Source organism: Pleurodeles waltl, chromosome 4_2 (genome assembly GCF_031143425.1).
Source record: "Pleurodeles waltl isolate 20211129_DDA chromosome 4_2, aPleWal1.hap1.20221129, whole genome shotgun sequence".
In the NCBI taxonomy this organism is placed as follows: Eukaryota; Metazoa; Chordata; class Amphibia; order Caudata; family Salamandridae; genus Pleurodeles; species Pleurodeles waltl.
Window position 1 is genome coordinate 915,207,924 of NC_090443.1, and position 12,118 is coordinate 915,220,041.

Below are 12,118 nucleotides of genomic sequence, written 5' to 3' on the forward strand. Positions count from 1 at the left end.
CAGTGGAAAAATCTTCTTTCAAAGTTGAAAAGGCTTGGTCAGCTTCTGGAGACCATACAAATTTTACTTTCTTTCTCAAAAACGTGGTGATTGGGGCCACTGTTTGAGAGAAATGGTTTATAAACCTGCGATAAATGTTTGCAAACCCCAGGAAACATTGTACATCTCGAACAGTCTTTGGAGTGGGCCAATCAAATACAGCTTGTACTTTCTTTTCTGCCATGACCATACTTTGAGGGGTAAGGATGACCCCTAAAAACTCAACTGCGGTAACATGAAACTCACACTTGGTTAGTTTGCGATATAAATGATGCTTTCGGAGAGCTGTGAGAATTTTCTTGACATGTTGTACATGTTCGGTTTCATTGTCAGAGTAGATCAAAATGTCATCGATATAGACTATTGCAAATATGTCGAGATACTCTCTATGAACGTCATTCAGGAAAAATTGAAATGCTGCTGGAGCATTGCACAGGCCAAAAGGCATGACGGCATATTCAAAGAGACCATATCTTGTCTTGAACGCAGTTTTCCATTCATCGCCTTCTCTCAATCGGACTAAATGGTAAGCACCTCGTAGATCAAGCTTAGTGTAGATTTTAGCTTTTTTCACTTGGTCCAACAAGACAGGAAACAGGGGCAAGGGGTATTTGTTCTTGATTGTGACCTTGTTCAAACCCCTATAGTCAAAACAGAATCGAAGGTCCCCATTCGCCTTAGGGACAAAAAACAAAGGAGAGGCTGCAGGAGACTTGGAACGGCGGATGAAGTCATTCTCTTAGAATTTATCTAGGTACTTTCGTAAGTGTTGATTTTCATGTTCTGACAAGGCGTATACACGACAGCTGGGGAGTATCGCACCCGGAGTTATATCAATTTGGCAGTCATAAGGTCTATGAGGAGGCAAGGTTTCTGCTTCTTTTTCATCGAATACATCTTCATAGGACGAATATTGTCTGGGCAACTTTACTTCTTTCTCCGCTGCAGTGGCTATGTAAGAGTTGCAATTTTTGGCGACTTGAGACATCTGGAAGCATTTTTTATTACATAGGGCAGTAGAGAACACGACTTTCCGTTCTGCCCAGTTAATTTCAGGACTGTGATGAGTTAACCAGGGTAAGCCAAGGATAATTCCATACTGAGGAGCATGGATCATGTCAAAGATGAGTTACTCTTTATGTTTGGTTCTTTGATTATCCCCTCACAGATCACCGACAAGGGGACAGTGTTGAGAGTTACTGGGCCTCCAGTCAAGAGTTTCCATCTACTGCTTGTATTATTTCTGGAGTATTTTTTTCTGTGCCTGGGATCCCCCATGAAAGAACAAATTGGGCATCAACAAAGTTCCCGGTAGCCCCAGAATCTACGAGAGCCTTCTTGAAATAGTTATTTTTCTTTACTTGAACTTTTATGCCCAGCTTGAGATGTCTAGACTGTGAAGGGTCCTTGGTAACACCCAAGAGCAACCCTTCTTTACATCTTGGGTGATTTAGTTTTCCGGCTCGACTTTTGCATTGGCTGCAAGTTTCTGGACAGGACCTTGTTTGCTCTTTGGTTTGATTGGACACTCTTTGGCGAAATGACCCTTGCGCCCGCAATAAAGACATTGTCCTTTCTTTCTATGTAGGTCCTTTTCATCTTTGGTCAAAGGCCTCCTGATTGTTCCGATTTCCATAGGTTCTGGAGTTGTTTCTTTCTGGGTTTTTGATTCTCTATTATCGTAAACACGCCGGGAATATTTCTTAGTCTTTTTGGGTGTTCCCCTTCGTTCTGCTAAACGATAATCCAGTCTCAAAACAAGGTTTATTAGATCTCGACAATCTGTAGGCTGCGGGTCTATTTGAGCAAGGATGTCCTTTAACTCATCCTTGAGTCCTTTGTAGAACAAGGCTGCTTGCTTTTCTTCAGGCCAGGATGTCTCAGCTACCAGCTGATTAAAGTTAGCTAAGTAAGACACTAGATCTTGGTTACTTTGTCGCAAGTCTAATAGTTCACGATCTGCCGACCATGTCACAGTTCTAGGATCAAACACTTGTTCAAACTCGCAAACAGAATTTCTCCAATTGTAAAGCAGGGGACTGTCTTTACGCACAAGAGGGATTGCCCAGGTGGCTGCGTCTCCAGTCAGTAAGATAACAAGAAAGCCACTCTGGATTGGGCATCAGGGAAAGTGTTTGGTCAGCAGGAAAAATGTAATTCCACTTGAACCAAGAAGGATTGCGCTTTCAGGGGATCGCCTGAAAAACGTTCTGGAGTAGCTAAGGGAATAGCTGAGGGAACGTTGAGGGAAATGTTTGTAGGAGGATTACCTCCAGAAGCTTGAGAAGAAGGACCAGGCCAAGACACACCCAAAGGACTTTGGGCCTGATTACAACTTTGGAGGAGGTGTTAATCCGTCCCAAAAGTGACGGTAAAGTGACGGATATGCCACCAGCCGTATTACGAGTTCCATAGGATATAATGGACTCGTAATACGGCTGGTGGTATATCCGTCACTTTACCGTCACTTTTGGGACGGATTAACACCTCCTCCAAAGTTGTAATCAGGCCCTTTGTTCCTTCATTTCTACCCTTTCCTGCAACTGACTCACTCTCTCAGCTAGGCTGGCTGCTATATCCTTTGATGACACTACCTCTGCTTGGAGCTGCGTGATAACCTTGACTAGCTCGCCCAATGTGGCCATGTTGGGAACACACACAAACCAGGAGGATAATAAATTTGTGGGCTCACTATTTTGTCAGGGAGACCAGATCCTCAGGGTCGGCGCACGTTCCCAACATGTCCACCACTAGACAGCTCCAAAACTCTGATAGAAAAATCACAGAGCCTGAGAGAGTCCATGCGGGGGAAAAGGGGATTAGGATGGGAACCGCTGGGAAGAAGACCTGTAGGAAGCAAAAGGTTAAACCACACAATATCAAGATTTTATCACAGTGCTTTTCACTAGACTATGATTCTAAGCATTGTCATACTGTAAACAAGGATAACTTAAGAAAGGACTATAACGAGGCCTCAAGACATCTGGAGACCTGGGAAGGAATCAAGAATGGTTAATACAACTTTTCATATGAACTTTTCATGAATTGTCACATATTGTCTAGGAATATAAGAACCTTCTAGAATTATGTTTCCAGAACAAACATTGTCTTTCTACATGAAGACAAAAAGTAATCTGAACATGCCCTGGAAACCAATAGGAATTGTACTGAGGACTTAATATGCACATATAATGTAATATCTTGAATTTTAACACCTTTGCAGAACATTCAAAAGCCCTGGATAGTTGTGTGCACTTCAGGAAACACTACACATCAAAGTTTTAATTGCCATGAAATGATCGCGCACAATGTAAGCGATCTGAACACCTAGGTTTAAATGCAGGAAATGAATCACGCACACTGTTGATTCCAACAAGTATATGCAAATGCCATGAAATTATTGTGCACACTGTAAGCAATCTGAACATCAAGATTTGAATGCGGGAATGAATCGCGCATCTTGCCGATTCCAACAAGAATATGCAAATGCCATGAAATGATTGCGCACTCTGTAAGCGATCTGAACATCAAGGTTTGAATGCGGGAATGAATTGCGCGTCTTGCCGATTCCAACAAGAATATGGAAATGCCATGAAATGATTGCACACTCAGTAAGCGATCTGAACATCAAGGTTTGAATGCGGGAATGAATCGCGCGTCTTGCCGATTCCAACAAGAATATGGTAATGCCATGAAATGATCGTGCACTCTGTAAGCTATCTGATCTTGCCGATTCCAACAAGAATATGCGAATGCCATGAAATGATCGCGCCCTCTGTAAGCGATCTGAACATCAAGGTTTGAATGCAGGAAATGAATCGCGCGTCTTGCCGATTCGAATGCCACCATGCAAATGCCAGGAAATGGTAGCGCACAATGATTATCAAGGGTTAAATGCTAGGACTGAATCGCGCGTCTTGCCGATTCGAATGCCTCCATGCAAATGCCAAGAAATGGTCGTACACAATGATTATCAAGAGTTAAAGGCAAGGAATGAATTGTGTGCCTTGCTGATTCAAAAGTCAATATGCAAATGTCAAGAAATGGTCGCGCACACTGTTGCCGACCCAAATCTTAAAAGTCAAATCCCAAATATGAATCGTGCGTCTTGCCGGTTCGAGTATCAACATGTAAATGCCAGAACCCACAAGCACATTCACACGCACAAGGAAAAATCTTTTAACATGAAAACTATGCCCAAAAACTCAAATGCCTTTGAAAACGGGGTCGCGGGCCCAGCCCGACCTCTGTCTTACCGCCCTGTTCAAGGATCACCAATACAATGAAGGGCAAGGCCTGGAAAGGTCAAAGTAGGCTTCCAGAACAGGAGCTCAGGAAGTTACTGCTGCTCTGCACCGGGACCTCTGAATGGTGAGCACGTGGAGCTGGGCTGGCTCCCCTATTGAGAGTCTGGCTCAGCCCACAAACCACACCCAGTCATGCTGAAGGGAAAGCTTCTAGAAGTTCCTAGAAAGGGACCACACCCTAACACACTCAGTAAGCCTGCAGCAAAACATTGCAAATAAACAGTTACTGCAAACATCATTAATAGTGTTTTTCAAGGTTTAAGTCTGCAATGCAAAAGGTTAACATACTGCATATAGATACAATGCATGAATTAGGTTCTTGCATAAAGTTTGGGTTTTTGCATTTTAGTCGGCCGTAGAGCGCGCACTGCCCTGATGTTGACACTGTCCCTCCATAGTCCCGCCTCAGTTACTAAACTTAAAGTCCTACTCCAACCATTCCTACATAATCCTTGTTATTTAATGTCACTTAATAAAGAAGCCCCACCAAAACCGGATTTACAGGGAGGGTGACACTCGTATGTAAAACTGGCAAAACTGTCCTTTGCGATGCCCCTCCCATCTTTCCTGTTGTAAGCAGAACATGTTAAAGACTTTTCGGTCACCCTGAGTTTAATCTAAACTCCATTACTTGATAGATTATTCTACCAGGCCTGTGCATACGAGCTGTGCTGCCTGTGAACTCTGCTGCTGCATTGCTGAAGGAATTAGTGTGGGCTTTTTGCCCAAGGCTGTGTTGCGGGTGGCATTTGCCGTGTTTGCGTCTAAGGGATATGTTTGTCCTTGGCTCCTCAGCAAGTCCTCCCTTGTTCGTTTCTGAACTTGCAGACCGCCAGTTCAGTGCTCAGCCCAAACAGGGAACCAAAAGCATCCCTGACAAAAATGCTCAAACCAGCCCCGCTCCCACCCCCTCCACGCTCTTTTCATCCATCCATTCTCTATCTCTCCGCCCTTACCTCTTTCTCTCTTTCTCCATCGCTCTCTTTCTCCTCTTTGCCTCTCCATCTTGGAGGCCCACTGTGCCTGCTGCACCTAACCTTGGGGATTTGGGGCAAAGTAACAGAAACAGCTGGGGCCCTGGCTATCAAAAGCAGCCTCTAATGCAGAGCAAATGATTGCTTCATTCACATTTTCATAATATTATTATATTACAGTTTTTACAATTACTTTAAAAACTTATTTCATGTGCTTATGTGGGACGTCATTTTATGTTCCAACCATGTTTTATGCAGCAGGGTCAGTCTTTATAGTAAAGTGATGCTCAAATTATTACGTTGTTGGGTGCAATAAACAACAGATGTTTCTCTTCCTGTAGGCAAATTGGCCTAATTGTGAATCCCATGGCAAGTAGTCAGGTTTAAGGGCAAAAGGGTGCACTCCTTATTCGGTTATGTGTCTCACTCCCTGTTAAGCAGCCGGCCCTGTTCAGAGTGAGCAGCTCAAACCTTGGCCAGCCTATGGTCTCTCGTACACATTTTAGGGCTTCTAGGCATCGAGATCGGTTTCATTGTATGGAGCTCTACGAAACCACTTCAGCTTTGGAAAGTCATTTATCCTAATGCTGAGCTAGTTCATCTATTTTGTATTCATGCAGTAGGTTTTCAGTTGCAAAATTGGTTTTGGTGATTAGAACTGGGCCCTATTCAAATTCTTTTTAATAAACCTTTAAAGGGGAATAGTTCAGTTTCAAGGACCTTTGCTGCTTATTTAATTCAGGGTTTCTCTCAGCTTCTGCCCTAAGTTGTGCTTTGGGATCAATAAATTGCTTGCCACCAAAGTAGCATCTATATATCGAGTCACCTAATTGCTAACATTGTAACTACAGGAAGAGTTTCATGTAGGTTTACCAGTCTGGCTCAACGGCATTTCACAGCTAATCTCTTTATAAGGTCATACTGGTACACATATGTACACAGCCTTGCCTTTAACAACAGTTTGATGAAGCAGAGTGGAGAAAGTAGGATGTCAGAACAGGTTTGCAAGCCACATTACACTGAAGGGTTATGAATCCTCTGTTCTATTGTAATTGCATTCCGTTGTATTCTCTCATATGGGTATTGTGAGATGTGAAACTGGATTTTGAGTAGTTGGAACATCTGTGCTGACCACCTTAACTGACTCCCTCCCCCATTAGCTCCTTCCCACCTGCCTCATATACTTTAGTGGCCTTGGTCTGCCTTAAAGAGGGGAATGACAGCTGCACTTCCGCACCAACAAGGACCGCCTCTTACCTGCTCCATAACCAAATAATCTCAGAATACGGTACTAGGAGGCTGTTCATGTTCTTAGGGTTGAGCACCAAGTGCTCCATCCCTGGTGTAATCTCTCTGTGGGCTTTTAACCATGCCCATGTCAAGCCCATCAGTTTGGTTGGTTCGTGGGCTTGCCTTAGCTTGATTTCTTTAGTGAAAGGCATGCATACGTCATGCCTCTTCTCAGGGTTTAGCCCACCTTGAGCGCATCGGCCAACTACTGAAAACATACGAGGCTCCATGTTTTCCGTATGGTTTCTGCACCATTTTTTCTCTTTATTTCATAGGCAGCGTGGTCTCGCTGGGCAGTAGTAGAGTGCTTTCCATGACACTGACCCTGTTACATGGATATTTGCACTTTTGCCGGTTACAGGGATAATTGCACTTTTGCCGGTTACATGGATAATTGCACTTTTACCGATAGGTTTCACTGCGAGCAAACTTCTGTTTTCTTTTGTGGGTTTGCTTTGTGCTCATAACGGCCGTCAGCTCACTTATGTGAAACTATTTTACTTTTCAGCTTATGTGGCAAGAAAAGTCCGGTAGGAGTTTTCAATGCTAATAGCTTTAACTCGAGTAAATGTGAGACCCATTGCATTGCAAATGCTTGTTTTAATGAGGTGTGAAACTGCTCCCAGAGTTCAAAGATGGCCTAGCCTTTTAATAGTAGGGCCTGTTAGTGTTGTATGTGATGCCTATCAGCTCAGGAAGGGCAACTGGAGTGGGCTCTGCAATGGCATTATCTTAAAATGGACCAGGATGAGGCTTGTATATTATAGTTAACTGTAAAAGAAGACCTGGGGAAAAGAAGTCTTTGTTCTCTGGGCCATCAGTAGCCAGCTCTATAAAAAAGTCAGAGAGTAGAAATCTTCACCGAGCAAAAGTGCAGAAATTAACCCACCAACAAGAGGCCTTTGTGCATGCAAAATTTTAATTTTCTTGCTCTGAGATTTTCCTGTCAAAACCTAAGGCTTCAGCACAGGGATACTCAAAGTACAGCCCGGTGGCCTCATGCGGCCCTCCTCACCTTTAAGTGTTGTCCCCTGGTTAACAGCAGCACTGGGCTGCTGTTCACTTGACAAAGCAGAAAATTTCAGAAAGCTGTGAAATGGGCATACTTTATTTGCACATTAACTAAGTAGCCTAGACAACCTATCTTTAAGAACACGTTTAGTTTTAAAGACATCTTGCACTAAACATGTAAAAATGTGATAAACAGTCTGCAAACTTCAAAAAAGTGTATTTTATTTAAATGCATGAGCGTTTTACCTTACCAGATCAGATTATATCATTGCATTGAGAGGCATTTATTAGAAGCGATTGTTTTTAAACATCATCTTGGAAACATTCATGCCACCCACATTATGAAAAAAATGCCAAGGTGAACCAAGAAGCAAGTAATTTGTCAGGTGCACCTTGTGTGTATCCTTGGTTGTTATATAATTGGAAAAACATCATAGTTTATTACATAAAAAACATGAGAAGATTTTGTATAGCACACATCCTGAACTTGTGTGTTTCAAGGGGCTCTCATATGTGATAATGAATAAAAAGGAGGCAAATCAAATCAACTGATTGTCTAGGATCACACAGTTTGGTCAAATGAGGAATGCCTAGTTTTCTGGTTTCACATTTTGCAATGCAGCCACCAGATGAGTATCTATTTTTCTCTCATGGTTTGTTGTTCCCACCATGTATTTGCTTTGTGTCCCCGTACACCCACCTTTCATCACCCCAACCCTCACCCTGCTGGCTTCGGTGCAGCCCTCGGGCATGTCACAGACAGTATTTTGTGGCCCCGACGAAATGTTTGTGAGTACCCATGCTTCAGCAGGTCTTCCTCAAGTGACTGAAATCAAAAGTACTTAGCCAGATACAGCCTTGCCCTGCTTTATGATTTCAACTTCCATATTAGATATGAAGGGCCTGATTATGACCTTGGTGTATGGGATACTCCTTTACAAATGTGATTACAAGTTCCATTATATTCTATGTTTGTGAGTATCCCATCTGCCATGGTCGTAATCAGTCCCCAAATCTTTGACCTAGACGACCATAGTATCTATTTTTCTTTCTTTCGAGTTCATTAGTGTCAAAAAGCTCTGGAAGGATGTTTGCACTCACAGCTATTAAGTAGTTAAATAAGTCATTAATTCATTCATACCTCATTTTATTGTAAACAGAAACTAAAAAACCGACCAATAAGCGGTCAGTTTTGTAAAATTCACATCTTTAATTCCTTTTTAGACTGGCTGCGCGTTTTGAACTGAGTAGTCATGCTCAATTAATTCAGTCGTCTTACCTTTAGCCTACTTTTAGCCTTCAATTTCAGGTATTTACCTCAAATGTGCTTAGACTATCTTTCATAGTTGCAAAATGATTGTCCGTCACTGTGTTCCTTTAAAGGGACTGGCTAATGTACAGTTACAACTACGAATCACAGTGCTCTTTTTGTAAATTGACAAATGCCGCTTTGCATCAGCAAAGATAGGATTTTTGCAGAAGGACTGCACACAAATATATTGAATGAAAAATGGCATACGTGTGAATGCGAGCAAATCTAGAAAACCCGAAGGGTAACTAACCACTGCCAAAATGCACAACAAAAAGCCCGTAGACTAAACTAGAGTCAAAAAAAGTTTATCAATGTGTATTCAACAATAATTGAGGGGTGCCAATCAGCGCAATTTATTACTGTCAACATACGTCGTTAATGTGCAGAACAGAATATATAACTGAATTTATTCACAAATTTTACTTCACATTTGCTACACAATGTTTTCAACACTGAGGAAATGTCAAGCTTCTAACGCCTTTACGTCGATGTATTCCAATGAATGTTGGGTGTGCGCTCCTTCCTCGTGGTAACTGTGAACAAAAGCAACATGACTCACTTGAGAAGCAGGGCTATGATAGCTGATAAAAAAAATTCAGTATTCAAAAGGTAAGACAGCAGTCTGTAAGCAAGTTGCCCACGCCTTAATGAAGATAGTGTCATTATAGTGTGAATATGAGGCGTCAAGGGTATTGTGTAAAGCTGAAAACATAACTGGTGGCTTCGCTGCCGAAATACAGTTTGGGATCCAGAAACCGTGAACATGCGAACTAACCAGTTGGTTAAAGCCCAAAATAAAATAAAAGGGGAAAAGGCAAGCAAAAAGAGAAGGCCCAAGAATATATAACGACAAACCAACAAAAAAGAACCAACGAAATGCCGTCATCCCTGTGTGATTGGGAGTACCCTACGTCACCGACAATGCTCAAACTACAGGTTCCATCATGCAACATAACTGTTGTTACCCAAACCGTCCAAAACGCTGCGAATCATAATAGTGTGCAAAATAGTGAGATCACATTAAACTTTATTAAACATCCATGCATGCCGAACAGTCACAACGAAAACCTTAGAAAAATAAACCCAATTACCTGAGCGGCTCACAAAGAGGCACCCAGTGTGCCGAGTGCAGCGACAATGCGAACGTCTAGAAACAAGTGAACGCCGTCAGTGTTTTTTCAAAGTGAAACCGCCCCTATGCCATTTAGACCCCTATTACTGAACAGCACGATTTTCATTACAGCGAATATTAGTGTAGGCATACAACTTCAACACTGAGTCGTAAAACACAGTTGAGACGATTGAAAATAACTTATAAGAAATGTGAAAAACACATATTACAAACAGGTCACTGATTACGTTTGTGTAAATAATTCATGTTTGCAGCTGGATTTCAACAATAAGTCATAGAGGTTATACCTGGCTTCTTTTGGTGTGGTTTCCCCTGACTTTTTGTTATCTGGCCTCCTGTTTTGACTGTGTGCTGAACTTTGTTTTTGCTGGCTTTAGGACTCTGTGCACTTTTTCACTGCTACCCAGTGCTAAAGTGCATGTGCTCTGTGTCTAAAACATGGTAACATTGGCTTCTCCATGATTGGCATACTAGTAAGTCCCTACTAATGTGCACTGTGTGTGCCCAGAGCCTGAAATTAAAAAATGCTACTAGTGGGCCTGCAGCACTGGTTGTGCCCCCACCACTTGACCTGGCAAGCATACCCACTTACCAGGCCCAAACCTTCCCTTTTATTACATGTAAGTTACCCCTAAAGTAGGGTTAGCCCCAAGGGCTGGGCGCAGTGTATTAAAAAAGTTGGACATGTACTTTTAAGTTTAACATGAACAGGTAGTGAAAAACCCTTAAATTTGTTTTTCACTATTGCAAGGACTAACGCTCCCTTAGGCTAACATTGGGGTTACCTTGTAACATCTTTCTGCTGTAACTGACGCAACTGTACCAGCGTGTCACTTGGAACTGATGTGTCCCACTACAGAAACGCTGCTTTTCAACTACCCACACCGAAGCTGCAGACAGCACTCACTGACTGATGCAACAACCCCTACTTACAGCACAGCCACAGCTTGGCCGACACAGCACCGATGCATTGCAACTAGTACTCATTGCTTCTGGACATCGGTGCATCAATGACATTGCCTGATCAGGAAACAACGTATCGCCTGCAAGCGCAACCCATAGCCTCTTCTGGATCAACGAATCAACACCGAGCATCGACACAACAAAGGTACTGTCAGCGGTTATGCATGAATTCTGTACCCGGAATGCGCCCCATCACGTTCGGACTGCACTTTTGGATTTGCCCCGGTCCAGCCCGACCGGATCGTTCAATTTGCAGCTATTGTCTTCTAAGCACTGCATTTTAACCTAACCTTTAAAAATAAAATTAATAACTTGACTTGTGCATATTGGAGTTTTGTTGTTTTGATCTTGTTTGACTTAGGTAAATATTGGCTATTTTTCTAAACTGGTGTGGAGTAATTGTTTTATTTTCACTATATTAATGTGTGTATGCACAAAATATTTTACACATTGCCTCTTGAGTTTAGCCTGATTGATCTCTGCTAAACTACCACAAGGTGAGAACAGGGAAGGTTTTATTGTGTATCTTACCTGCTATGACTAGGATTGTGGTCCCTACTTGGACAGAGTGCAAACCTCTGGCAACCAGAGACCTAATTTCTTACACTGGTGGTATAGAATTGGGAAAGGATTTGCATTTGTGAATTTCATACAGAGACTGGTGTACACTACTTCCACATTGCAGATCATTACATACCAATATACATTATTTTTCTCTTTGGCAACCTTTTTTTTAGTATTTGCAACAACCATGTCCCAATAGGGAGAGCCATCAGCTGCAACTGCAGGTGTGGAGTTTGAGGAGGAGAAATTGGAAACCTACATGGTGTCCCATCTCAAAAGGTTTCTGCAGAGAGTTCAAGTGCTTTTTTAAAAGCCTTACTAAAAAGGAGGAGCTGCAAAAGGCACTGAGGGCCTGGCTGGCAGGCATGGAGGCAGCAGTGCAGTCAGAGGAGGGCAGTATTGTGGATAGCAAGGAGGATATGCATCTGGAGTTAGGGTGAGGATAAGATATTCAGCCCTGAAGGAGACCCTTATCATGAAATATGGGTTGACCCCGGAGATGTGTAGGCAGAAGTTTAGGGACAGT

General features: G+C 42.5%; 1 protein-coding gene across 2 annotated transcripts in view; it reads right to left on the reverse strand.

Annotated features, from left to right (window-relative positions):
- SLC5A9 (solute carrier family 5 member 9) overlaps positions 1-12,118 on the reverse strand; it is a 763,977-nt gene that overhangs the window by 727,327 nt on the left and 24,532 nt on the right. The gene's annotated exons all lie outside the window — the stretch shown is intronic.